Source organism: Podarcis muralis, chromosome 10, assembly GCF_964188315.1.
Source record: "Podarcis muralis chromosome 10, rPodMur119.hap1.1, whole genome shotgun sequence".
Lineage (NCBI taxonomy): Eukaryota > Metazoa > Chordata > Lepidosauria > Squamata > Lacertidae > Podarcis > Podarcis muralis.
This window is the reverse complement of record NC_135664.1, coordinates 73,460,287-73,473,158: the sequence shown is the minus strand read 5'-3', so window position 1 is coordinate 73,473,158 and position 12,872 is coordinate 73,460,287. Positions and strand designations below refer to the sequence as shown.

General features: G+C 44.7%; 2 protein-coding genes across 2 annotated transcripts in view; both read left to right on the top strand.

Annotated features, from left to right (window-relative positions):
- The window catches only part of LOC114605997 (uncharacterized), a 32,401-nt gene that overhangs the window by 14,549 nt on the left and 4,980 nt on the right, over positions 1 to 12,872 (top strand).
- LOC114605989 (uncharacterized) overlaps positions 1,208 to 12,872 on the top strand; it is a 35,479-nt gene continuing 23,814 nt past the window's right edge. The window contains 1 exon segment of the mRNA XM_077935480.1: positions 1,208 to 1,380. The gene's annotated coding sequence lies outside the window, so the exon portion shown is untranslated.

Below are 12,872 nucleotides of genomic sequence, written 5' to 3'. Positions count from 1 at the left end.
GTGATGGGAGCTGTAGTCCAAAAACAGCTGGAGACCTAAATTTGGGAAACCCTGTTCTCCCTGAAGGACAAAGGAGGGTTCACTTGCACCAGAACGTCAGGCGAGCCCTGCAGGATCAGGCCCAAGGGGCCCCTGTCCTCCCAGGGAACTCTTCTGGGAAGCCCACCTGCAGCACTTGAGCCCCAGAGAAGGGGGTTTTCCCCGACTGGGGAGGCGCATTTCTTCAAGGGACGCGTTTCTGGGGTCCCCACGGTGCCCCCCCAGCCTGGCTCCACAATGCCAGGGCAGCTGCGTTTTGTTTCGCTGCAGGTGAGCCGGCCACGTGCAATGTGGGGCTCTCAGAAGGAATTTGAGGGGGGCCGGAGGGACTAGGGCTTCTCCGCACTTGCAGAGGACCAGTAGAAGCGGAGGGGAGGCAGGCAGCAGGAGGGCGATGGGGAGGAACCAGCGAGAAGGAGCTTCTGGGGCCTGGGCAGCCCCCTCCCCGCCTGCTCCCTGAAGGCTTACCGAGCCCCTCCCCTTTTCATTTCAAGGACTGGGGGACCTCAGCATCCCGGCGTTGCTTTGCTCCGGGGGGGGGGGGAGAGCTATTTTGCTTCTTGAGGGCAGGAGTCACAATCCTGTCACATTGTGCTGTGTCTGGCTTTTAGGTAAGGGGGTGAGGCTCAGGTGGGAAAGAGTTGAGAAGGAAAATATCCCGGGGTGCGGATTTCCTCCGCTGCCCAGCTCGTCAGGGTGCCACTCCCCGGGGGTCCCTCCGGTCAGCAAAAGAAGGAGAATCCAGCCAAGTTAAAGAAGCAGACAGCGGGCAGTTGACCTGATCTTTATTTGTTGCAACAAGGTTCAAACACACCAAGAGTAGGAGCCCCGAGAAGATGGTTGCATGGATTTTTAAGACCTCTCCTCATTTCCCACAATACATTTCCCAATACATTTTCTTTGATGCATCACACATTTGTCACAAAGTAGGAGTCTTTGGCATTCAGAAACATGAGCCCGTCACCCACCCCTGTCAACAACCCCAGTTTCCCACACGTTTTTAACTACCCTCTTCCAATAAGAACCATAATAGTATTTACCCATCCCCCCAGCTGCCAGGCTTTCCTGGGCTTCTCCTTTGGAAGTATCAGGATCCTCTTCCTCCTCCTCCAATCCGGCTTCTGTTCCGGGAATAAGGGAGGGGTGAGCCCCCTCCCAAACTGCCTGCTTCTCCCGGAAGAGGCTCTTCTACGCCGGATTGCCGCTCAGCGCCATAGCTCTAAGGACGCGCCATTTCGGAAAGGGGAGGAGGGGCGGCAGGGGACCCCCCCCCAACAAACATCGATGTTGCCGGATCTCATTTCCGGAAAGGAAATGAGAATCGGGATCGAGGACAAAGAGGTAAAGGGGTCGCGGCGGGGGGGGGAGGGGAGAGAAGGACCTAGAGAGGGACTCCGCGCCATCTCCCCAAAGCGCCTTCCGTGGGCCCCACCAGCAGGGCCTAGATCCCTGAACGTGCGCTGCGAAGGGGGCTTTCCTCGGCAGGGGAGGACATGGGGCGCCCACCCACGGGGTCCCACGAGGACTCCCTGGCCCCGTTTCCCCCGCGCAGGCATCCCTGGGGTCCTGTGCGCTCCGCGCGGAGAGAGGCAGACCATGAAAGGGTTAACGGGCGCGAGAGACGCCTAGAGACCCCCCTGTCCCTCCCCACCTCGTCTGGGGGGCCCCTCCGGATGGAGAGATGGGTTGCGCATGGCAAGGGGTGAGCCGCGCCAAGGGTGCCTCTGGGGGCAGGGGAGACTCGGGGAGTGAGGGAGGGGGCCAAGGGTGGGGGGAGCCGGGGGGAGGAGGGAGGGGAGCATCCACGGGGCAAGGAAGCGCAGCATTGGCGGGGGGGGGGAGACCAGTCTTTGGGGAGACGTCTCTATCGTGTGCCTTGGCTTCTCGCTCCCACCCAGGAATCGGCCCACCCCTTCAAGTGATATGGAAGGAACAGGGGGGGGGTACCCATCCTTCCCTACCACTCCCTGAAGGGGTCCGAGGCGATGGCCCCTGCAGTGCCCAGCCGGCCTCGAACCCTCAGCCCCCGCACCATTGCATAGGCACCACACTGTACCCCTGCCTTGTAAATAAAAGGCTCTCTTTCCTGTCTTCACGCGGGCGGAATAAGCCCCATCTTTCCTATGCCTTTCTCTCGCCCTATTCCTAACGTGAGTCTGGAAAGCATTGAAACCTTTAGAAATTGATATAAAATCAACCACAACTCCGATTTTCTCCATCCTGGTGACATTCAACTCAGTTGCCTCTGGACTCCATGTTGCTACCCCTACCTCCATAATCTTCAAGACGACAAGTCACGTACACAGGAACTTCTTAATCCTGTCAGATCGTCCTGCCTAACCCTTCCTCCGGGCAATACCAGGTGGCAGACGATGCATATCACTGTCCCATTGTCCTGCCACCACCGGTACTCAAGAAATGTTTATTTATGTATATCCCTCACTCTGCACATTCCCCCCTCCCTTGTCTTAAATGTTAATCAGTGTAACCCCACCTCTCTGTAAACATATTCATGACGTGTGTAATATATTCATGATGTAATCCATGAAACCCAACCTTCCCAAAATGTATTCATGACGTTTCGTGCACTGTATTCTGGGACTTGGAGGGAACTTTTAAAAGTCTATGTCGCCCCATTCTCGGGGTTCAATCTCGCCTTGAACCTGTTGCGCAATAAACTTGGATCTTCTACAGTTTGCTCCTGCGTCCGGCTGAGCTCATTTTCTTCCGCAGGGACCCACGGACTTAGTCCGATGAGCTGGGTGGCAGAGCAGCCTCGCACCCAGATTTTTCCGTAACAGTTGGCGCCCAACGTGGGGCTTGCGGTTCTCCCGAGCTGCTGACTGGGGGCCCCGAAATCTTCAGCCGGCTCCGGGCCATTTTGCCTGGGAAGATCCTTTTGGACCCCCAGCCATCTTCCGGGCGGTAATCGAAAGCCCTAGGAGTTCAGCCGGGGAGCAAAAGAGGGATCCAGCCGGCTTATTCATCGATCCCGGGATCATCATAGAAGACGCGTGAGTATAAGGAAAAGGAAAAATCCAGTGCACTGGTGGGAAGGGGGTGGAAGTCTCCTGGCAACTGAATTCTCTGCCCTCCTCTCTATCGCTCCTTCTCGCCTGTCTCTTGGTCCAAGTGGTGAGAGAGACCGTGGACCGCTGCTCAACCCGAAAGGGGGGTTCTGAGCTCTATCTCTTTTCCTTAAAATCTCCAGCCAGCCGCACCAATTGGGAGCCCGAAAGTAAGACGGAGAGACCCGACTTGAAAGATAGCCGACTCTCCGCAACGGGCATCCCAGTTGAAAGCAAGGGGTTGGAGCTCTTTTTCCGATCTTCCCGAGCGTCCTTCCTAGGGGGCAGGAAGTGGTCTTGCTTTCTATCCCAATCCCAGCCGCACTGGTCGGAGCCACGTAACACGTGTATCGTGCGTGAGCCCGCTTCCAAAAGCAAGGGGGATTTTCAGTTCGAAGTTCTATCCAGGGATCACCCGATCTGGCACCGCACGGCGCGGGCGTCCAGTAGGGCCCCTTTTCCTGAGATTGTGACGATAGATAAGGAGGTTGCCAGGAGGGATAGCCCATGAGGAATTGGGCGGGATCGGCAGAGTGGAAAGGGACCCCAGGTTATTGATTAAGGAAATCGGAAGGAAATATGAAATACCGGATAGCTAGAGCTCTTTAAAAACTCTCTCAGAAAGTTGCCAAGCGACTGATGACCCCTCTTTTCCTATAAATCCTCATGTTAAGTATACCAATCTCCTAGACCTACCAATCCTCACCGACCCCTTCTCTTTCCCTCTTTCTGTCTAGACACGCGTGAAACATAAAGGGGTACCCCGTCAACCAAGCGTTGTGAGCCCTACCAGTTTGATTAACTGGTGGTGTGTTTGAAGAGGCAAGGAGGCTCATAAAACCATGTGGGACCTTCCTACTAATTTCACTTAATGAAGCCAAAGGTAGTGGCCCAACTCCTTGCAATAACCAACTAAACGATGAGAATATATATGTTTACATGTTGTCTGTTATGTGTGCTGTCTGTTAATACATATATGAGAATATGTATGTTTACATGTTGTCTGTTATGTGTGTTGTCTGTTCCTTCTGTCTCTGGCAGACTGCCTTTCTTAAGTGTGCATAGTTTAAACTGCAAGCTTGCTTCAAAAGTTAAATCTAAGGAAGCCATGCTGGATCTTAGCAGTCCTAAATAAGACAAGATGAGAATGAAGTGTGCAAATGTTTACCCCACCTCTTGCTTTGCCCCAACTTTTGAGATTGTGAGTCTACAGTCTTATTTTGGAAGGTGCTGATAACCAAATGTTTCTGCTGCAAAAGCCTAGTTGAGCCAACTGCTCTCTCAAGCTAAAATGCAGTGTATGTACTTCATTAAGCATATGCCTATGAAGGTATGGTGTTCCTTCTAAGAAAATTATGTGAGTCCAGTTTTAACTTTGATTTGGTTGGACAGAAGAGTTATTGTAAAGCTCCTGATATCAGTCTCTATAAGACGTCCTGGCCTCTTTTCTTAGAAAATGCCCCCCTTGTTTCATTCTGTCTCTTTCAGGTTTTTTCCCTTCTCCTTCTTATTCTGTGCCAGGTAAATTTACTCCCGAGTAAGCTTCCTTTAAAGGAAACTGCAAAGGTGGGGGGGCATAGATTAGGCTTACTATTCCTCTGCAAGTTCATGAAAAATTGTTCACTCTTGTATTCCTTTAAATCAAATCTATGGCTGTTTAAACTATGCTTTATAAGAGATCCTCTCCCTATCTTAGGAAAAATGTTCACTTCAGTCTTTAAAGATAATTTATCTAGGAACTTTCACTCTTTAGTCTAAGGAAGTAAACTCTCACTCAAACTAGTTGGGTACTTTTATTTTCCTCTTCCTTAGTACATGATAGGCGCATGGTTTGTGATAGGCGCATGGCTTGTGATCTCTTCCCCAGTTGTGTCTGTGTACATAAGTATGTGTGTGTTTCTGGTAGTACAAATCTTGCTATGAACCCTGTATTTTAGGGTTGGACTAGATGACCCCAGGTCCCTTTCAACTTTCCCAATTTGTGGCTGATGAGTTGAAATTCAGCCCAGATTTGCTCTTTGTTTTTTTAAAAGGTGTGAGGTGAAGCCATGATGTTTGAAGCAGAACTGGTGATATCAGGCATTTAAGTGATTACAGTGTTTATCGTTTTGTCTATTATTTACAAAAATCAGACTTAAAAGTCCACTCAAAGTTTAAGCACATACAAATGAATAATCAAGTAGAATTAGCCTTGACCAATCCTGTAAATAAAGGGCAGGAGAAAAATTTGTCTGCGAATGGTAAGGCTGAACTGACTGAGAATGTTTAAAATCCTATGAATTCTGACTGGCCATTTTTACTCATAAATAAGAGAGCGGTTGATTGTTCCGCGAATGACCAGATAAAATGACCAATAATGATAGCCCTTTCCTGTACATAAAGGAAGCAGTCCCTTTGCTTGGGCTGAAATTGCTAGCTTTGGTGAATACTTGAATTGCTGAGTTTCTCTTTTTTGCTTTAAAATCTAACCCTATTTTTTAAATCTACTCCTTACCCTTCATTTCCTTTATTCAAATGGTAATTTAGCCAAAAGATGCAACATTTTCAATAGTATAAAAGGTTTGCTGAGACATGAACTCTGCACATGCACGGAGGCTAGATCAATCAAAAAAAAAAAAAAAGGAGAGAGAGAGAGAGGAAGGAGGGGGAACTGTAGGGGGGAGAGAGGAGGTTTGGAGGGTGTGTACTGCAGGGAGAAAACTTATCCAAATTTCCTTATGTAAAACTTGGAACCATTAATGTGTCTTGCTCCAGGGGCTATGAAAAAAAAAAAAGTTAAGTACTAGACCATCAAGTCAAGAGGTTGCCAAGTTTCAAATCTTAACATGCCAAATTCTTTTCACAGGTAAATATCAAAGCATTCCCCCCTCAATCAGATTTAAATCACAGACTTTGTTTCCCTCAATGAGATTTAAATCACAGACTTTGTTTGTGTGCATTTTAGGAACAGCATTTCCTGACAGGCTTCTCACATGAAATAATTTTCCCTTTTAACAGGATATGTGATTTAATCGGAGCACAACCAAACATTGTTTGTGGAATGGTATTTGTTTACCTTTTGCCTGAGCATTTCTTATTAATTCTATCATTTTGTCTAGTGCAAGGTACTTGCACAATTTTAAATTAAGTTTCCCCCCATTGTTTTCCCATTTTTTCAGTCCAGTAGTAATCCGTGTGGTTTTGATAATATCTTTGTATTATTTAATAATAATTCTTTTCTAAGTCTGATGTCTTTGTGTCAAGTCTGGTTTCATCTGACTGGTAATCTAATTTTTTTTTCTTTCCTTTTTTTTTTTTTTTTTTTAACCTTTGTATTTTTACAGTTCTCTTTCTAGACTAACCATGTTTTAAGTCCCCAAAACCCTGCCCCCTTACAGGATATCACTTATACAGATGTGCAATGATGAAAAGCGGCAACAACCCCTCCCTCAACTCGGTTCTTCGCGATCACAAGACCTGCACAACAGACGCCAGAGTGCCCACAGCTATCTCTTTCAAAGGATGTAGACTGACGGGGAGGAGTTGAATAGCGAGGACATTTTTTCACTTGAACCTCAAGCCTCGGTGCTCCAGGGATTCAGAAGATACATGCGTAAAAGATCACAATTGTGTCAATATGCAACTGATATTTAATTGGTTTGTTTTGTGTATTATGTGTTATTATGTAGGAATGTTGAAGTGTGTCTGATTATGTGTTATCTCCACAAAAGAAAAATTTCTGTGTAATGTAACATACATAACTATGAACAGCAGAAGGATATGGCTTACACCCCAAGTCTTCATGGAAGACTCCCATATATTACAATGCTTTCCAATAGGGCAGACTATACTTAGATTAAGTCAACTGATGATCATATTTCCTTGTCCCACCTGGCACTCTGAAGAGTGCCAACCTTCCCTACCCATTTATTTATGCATTCAATGTTTTTCTGTATATGAAGTTCCCAGATTTTACTATTTCTTCCTTTCTGTTCCAGAAGACTATTTCAAATCTTTTCTATGATTTCTCTGCATCTCTTGCAGATTCAGTACTGTCTTCAAGTAGCAATTGTTCTGCATTTATTTACTTATTAATCTTGCTTTTCATCTATAGCTGCGAAATTAATCTACCACAACCAAGTATTATTATCGGAACCATATTTTATCAGATAGATTTGAAGCAACACTCCTTATTATTATTTGAGATGTTTTGATTAGGATGCCAGATGAAATTGGGTGTAGATCATGTCCCAAATTTTATTTACTTATTTGAGGACACGACTACCATACGTAATATTATTATTGGTAACAAGAAAATTGTATATGCCTTGATGTAGCAAGAATGGTCCCTTATAGAGTTAAATTGACTCATTTGGACAAATGCCCCCTTAGGAATGGCTTTGGTTTTAACATATTGGTTTTGAAAAGTTGAGAACCCCGGGGCAAGATAAATTCAAATTGGACTCTACCGGAATTGGGCACGTGTATCCAGGCTGCAACTAGCTTTTGGTCCTTTAAGAGCAAGTGGACAACTTTCCATGAGTGTGAGACCAGAGCCTGCAATAATGAAAACCCCATAGAAAGACCAAGGCGAAGACATATCTCTCATGATGTGTCCGAGCCTGTGCCAGCTATGGTGGTTGCCAGGCGACATGGTTAAATGAAAGCCCTGAGGGGATTCAGCAGGATGTGTTACTGTACCACTATGCCGGTGTGAGACCACAGAAGAGCTAGCTTGGCACCTGAAAACACAAAAACGGTGGGGCTAAAAAGCAAACTGCATTTTTTTTCAGTCAGTAGTGGACCTTCCTGCTAAATGTAAAGCATACACCACTATTGAAAGTGTTTGAAAGAGCTAGGGTGCCACAAGTAATTTTATTCGTCTGTGTTGTTCCCTCTTTTGCTGCCCACCCACCTCCTTTTTCATTAGAGCCTATTCCCACTCACAGGGCACCCCTACATTCACCGAGATTTAGGGTGCGGAGAAAAGATTTGCAAGTTCTTGCAGAACTTTAATGCAAATCTATCTCCGAATGGGGGACTGATATGGAAGGAACAGGGGGGGGGGTACCCATCCTTCCCTACCGCTCCCTGAAGGGGTCCGAGGCGATGGCCCCTGCAGTGCCCAGCCGGCCTCGAACCCTCAGCCCCCGCACCATTGCATAGGCACCACACTGTACCCCTGCCTTGTAAATAAAAGGCTCTCTTTCCTGTCTTCACGCGGGCGGAATAAGCCCCATCTTTCCTATGCCTTTCTCTCGCCCTATTCCTAACGTGAGTCTGGAAAGCATTGAAACCTTTAGAAATTGATATAAAATCAACCACAACTCCGATTTTCTCCATCCTGGTGACATTCAACTCAGTTGCCTCTGGACTCCATGTTGCTACCCCTACCTCCATAATCTTCAAGACGACAAGTCACGTACACAGGAACTTCTTAATCCTGTCAGATCGTCCTGCCTAACCCTTCCTCCGGGCAATACCAGGTGGCAGACGATGCATATCACTGTCCCATTGTCCTGCCACCACCGGTACTCAAGAAATGTTTATTTATGTATATCCCTCACTCTGCACATTCCCCCCTCCCTTGTCTTAAATGTTAATCAGTGTAACCCCACCTCTCTGTAAACATATTCATGACGTGTGTAATATATTCATGATGTAATCCATGAAACCCAACCTTCCCAAAATGTATTCATGACGTTTCGTGCACTGTATTCTGGGACTTGGAGGGAACTTTTAAAAGTCTATGTCGCCCCATTCTCGGGGTTCAATCTCGCCTTGAACCTGTTGCGCAATAAACTTGGATCTTCTACAGTTTGCTCCTGCGTCCGGCTGAGCTCATTTTCTTCCGCAGGGACCCACGGACTTAGTCCGATGAGCTGGGTGGCAGAGCAGCCTCGCACCCAGATTTTTCCGTAACACAAGGCAACCAGAGAGGGATCCCTGGAAAGTGGGGGCTCCAGTTCCCCCACCCCTTCCTTCCTACAAGCTCCATCCTCTTCCCTCCCATAAGCCCCTGCCCTGTCCAGACGCAGCGAATCTGCCCAGTCCAACCACTGTTCACCCTGGAGAGGAGAAGAAAGAGGAAGAGAGGAGGGGGGAGGCTCTTTGTTTCTGCAATCCCACCCAGGAAGCAGCCAGAAACCTTTCCCTCTCTCTCAGGCTTCTATCTTCAAGTGTCTTTTCCACTGCATGGTTCATTGAGGATGAGAATAATGTACACCTGTCATCAGAAACAGGGGTGCAGAACCTATTTAATTGATCTCAGGATTACTATATTTTTTTTTATTAAATATTTTTATTAAGTTTCTTTCCTTACAGTCAAGAATATACAGAATAAAGAAAAGAGAAAAAGAACAAAGAAAAAAAGAAATATATAACAATCCAACTTTCCATAATGTTTTTAACAATCCAACTGGACTTCCTCACATCCTCCAAACCCTGCGTTCTTTGTAATAAAAGCGTCAGCAATTTGTTACCTTATTTCATAACTTACTGTATCTTTCAATTATCATGTTTCTAGATTCCCAATGTTGTATCCCAATTCTTGTACATTTAAAATAAACATAATAAAATTATTTCTTGTTTCCTCTTCTTCTTTCTTATAACTTAGTTTTCAATTCACCTAATCGAGTTGCTGAAGCAAAAGTTTCCTAATCGTGCACATTCTTAACATTCATACAGCTTATAATGTTTTTGCAAATAGTCCTTTTTGCAAATAGTTTTTTCCAGTCCTCTTCCATTATTTCCTCTCCCAAATCTCGGATTCTGCCAGTCATTTCAGCCAATTCCATGTAGTCCATCAACTGCGTCTGCCATTCCTCCAGCGTGGGTAAATCTTGTGTCTTCCAGTACTTTGCGATGAGGATTCTTGCTGCTGTAGTAGCATACATAAACAAAGATCTATCCTTCTTTGACACCTTCTGGTCTACCATGCCCAGGAGGAAGACCTCTGGTTTCTTGGGAAAGGTATATCTAAATACTTTTTTTAACTCGTTATAAATCACTTCCCAGAAGGCCTTCACTTTTGGGCAGGTCCACCAGAGGTGAAAGAATGTCCCTTCAGCCTCCTTACATTTCCAACATTTGTTATCAGACAGATGATATATCTTAGCCAGCTTGACTGGGGTCATGTACCACCGGTATATCATTTTCATAATGTTTTCCTTCAAGGCATTACATGCCGTGAACTTCATTCCGGTGTTCCATAACCTTTCCCAGTCCTCAAACATAATGTTGTGCCCAATGTCCTGTGCCCACTTTATCATGGCGGATTTAACTGTCTCGTCCTGTGTGTTCCATTTAAGCAGCAAGTTGTACATTCTCGAAAGTATCTTAGTTTTTGGTTCTAACAGTTCTGTCTCTAGTTTCGATTTTTCCACCTGGAAACCAACTTTTTTATCTATTTTAAAAACCTCTTAAATTTGAGCATAATGTAGCCAGTCTCGCACCTTGTTTTTTAATTTCTCCTGGCTCTGCAACCTCCAATTGTCTCCAGTTTTTTCAATTATTTCCCAATATTTCGGCCAGTAGGCCTCCATGTTGGGTCTTTTTCGAGCCTTGGCCTCCACCGGTGATAGCCACCTCGGGGTCTTACCCTCTAGTAAGTCTTTGTATTTCATCCAGACCATAAATATTGCTCTTCTGACAATATGGTTTTGAAACAATTTATGAACTTTAACCTTGTCGTACCACAAATATGCATGCCAACCAAAAGCATTGTCAAACCCTTCCAGATCTAGGACATCAGTGTTCTCCAACAGAAACCAATCCTTCAACCAGCAGAAGGCTGCAGATTCATAATACAACCTCAGGTCCGGCAGGGCAAACCCCCCTCTTTCTTTCGAATCAGTTAATATTTTAAACTTTATTTGGGGCTTTTTGCCCTGCCAAACAAACTTGGAAATGTCCTTCTGCCACTTTCCAAAACATTCCACTCTGTCCACAATCTGTAGGGCTTGAAACAAAAATAACATTTTCGGCAATACATTCATTTTTATAGCTGCAATTCGACCCAACAAGGAAAGTTTCAATCTTGACCAAATTTCCAAATCTTTTTTGATTTCCGCCCAACATTTTTCATAATTGTCTTTAAATAAATTCAAGTTTTTGGCAGACAAGTGAACCCCTAGGTATTTCACTTTTTTAACAACACTTAATTCTGTCTCTTTCTGAAACCCATCTGTTTCTGTAAGTGTCAAATTTTTGGCCAAAACCTTGGTTTTTTTGCTTGTTCAACTTAAATCCCGCCACCCAACCAAATTCATGAATCAATTCTAAAACTCTTTTTGTACTAGATTCTGGCTCCTGTAATGTTAAAACCAAGTCATCTGCAAAAGCTTTCAGTTTATATTGTTTCACTCCGACCTGTATTCCTTGTACCAACCGGTCCTCCCTAATCATATTCAAAAGCACCTCCAGGACTGTAATAAATAAGAGAGGGGATAGGGGGCACCCCTGTCGTGTCCCTTTTTCAATTTTAAACTCCTCTGTCACCACATTGTTCACTATCAGTTTAGCTTTTTGCTCTGAATAGATTGCTTCTATTCCATTTTCAAACCCCCGTCCCACTCCCATCCCTTCCAAGTTTTTCTTCATAAACATCCAAGAAATGTTGTCAAAGGCTTTCTCCGCGTCAATAAAAATTAACACTGCTCTTGTGTTGATATTAGTTTGCAAAAGTTCCAAAATGTCAATGATATTCCTAGTGTTATCAAACAAATGTCTTCCTGGGAGAAAGCCTGCCTGATCCTTATGAATTACTTCATTCAGTACTTTTTTAAGTCTACTTGCCAGAATGTCTGCAAAAATTTTGTAATCCACATTTAGGAGTGAGATGGGACGGTAGTTCTTAAGTTGAGTCTTTTCAGTTTCCACTTTGGGAATCAATGTGATGAAAGCTTCTTTCCACGACTCCGGTGCCTTCTTCCCCTCCATAATCTGGTTGCAAACCTCCATCAAAGGTTGTATCAAATAGTCTTTCAAAGTCTTATAATATTTGGAGGTAAGTCCATCAGGGCCTGGAGATTTGCCTAGTTGCATATTCTGAATGGCACCTTCAATTTCCTGTTGCGTTATTTTGCAGTTCAGGATTGTTCTCTTTTCCTGGGTTACTTTTGGTAATCCATTGGTTTTTAAAAACTGATCTATCTCAAACCCTTTCTGTGGCCCCTGTGCGTAAAGTTCTTTAAAATATCTCTGGAAACACTTTCTAATTTCTTCTGGTTTCTGAACGATTCTCCCTTCAATCTCTAGATTTGTAACTGTATTCAATTTTTGTCTCTTTTTCAACTGCCATGCTAGCAGTTTTCCACATTTATTTGCTGATTCAAATGATCTTTGCTTCATTTGTTTAATTTTCCATTCAACCTCTTGATTTATCAGTTTCGAATATTGTGCTTGATGGAATTTAATTTCTCTCAGCACCTCCTTCGACTTTGGTTTAGTTCTCAGTTTTTTCTCTCCTTCTCTTATTTTCTCCAAGATCTTCTCCTTTTTTTCATTCCAGAGTCTTTTCTTGATCGTATTTTGTTGTATCAGAAACCCTCTCATAACTGCTTTGCTTGCGTCCCAGATCGTTCTCTTTTCTACCGTAGTGTTCAAATTTATTTCAAAGTAGTCTCTTAAAGTTTTTTGGGCCTTCTTCACAATCTCCTGATCTTTTAGTAAGGTGTCATTCATTTTCCATCTGAAGGAACTGGTTGGAGTAAGTCTCAATTCCACTTTCAAGGCGTTATGGTCGGAGCAGGTTTTTGGGCAGATTTCCACTTTTCTAGTCTTAGG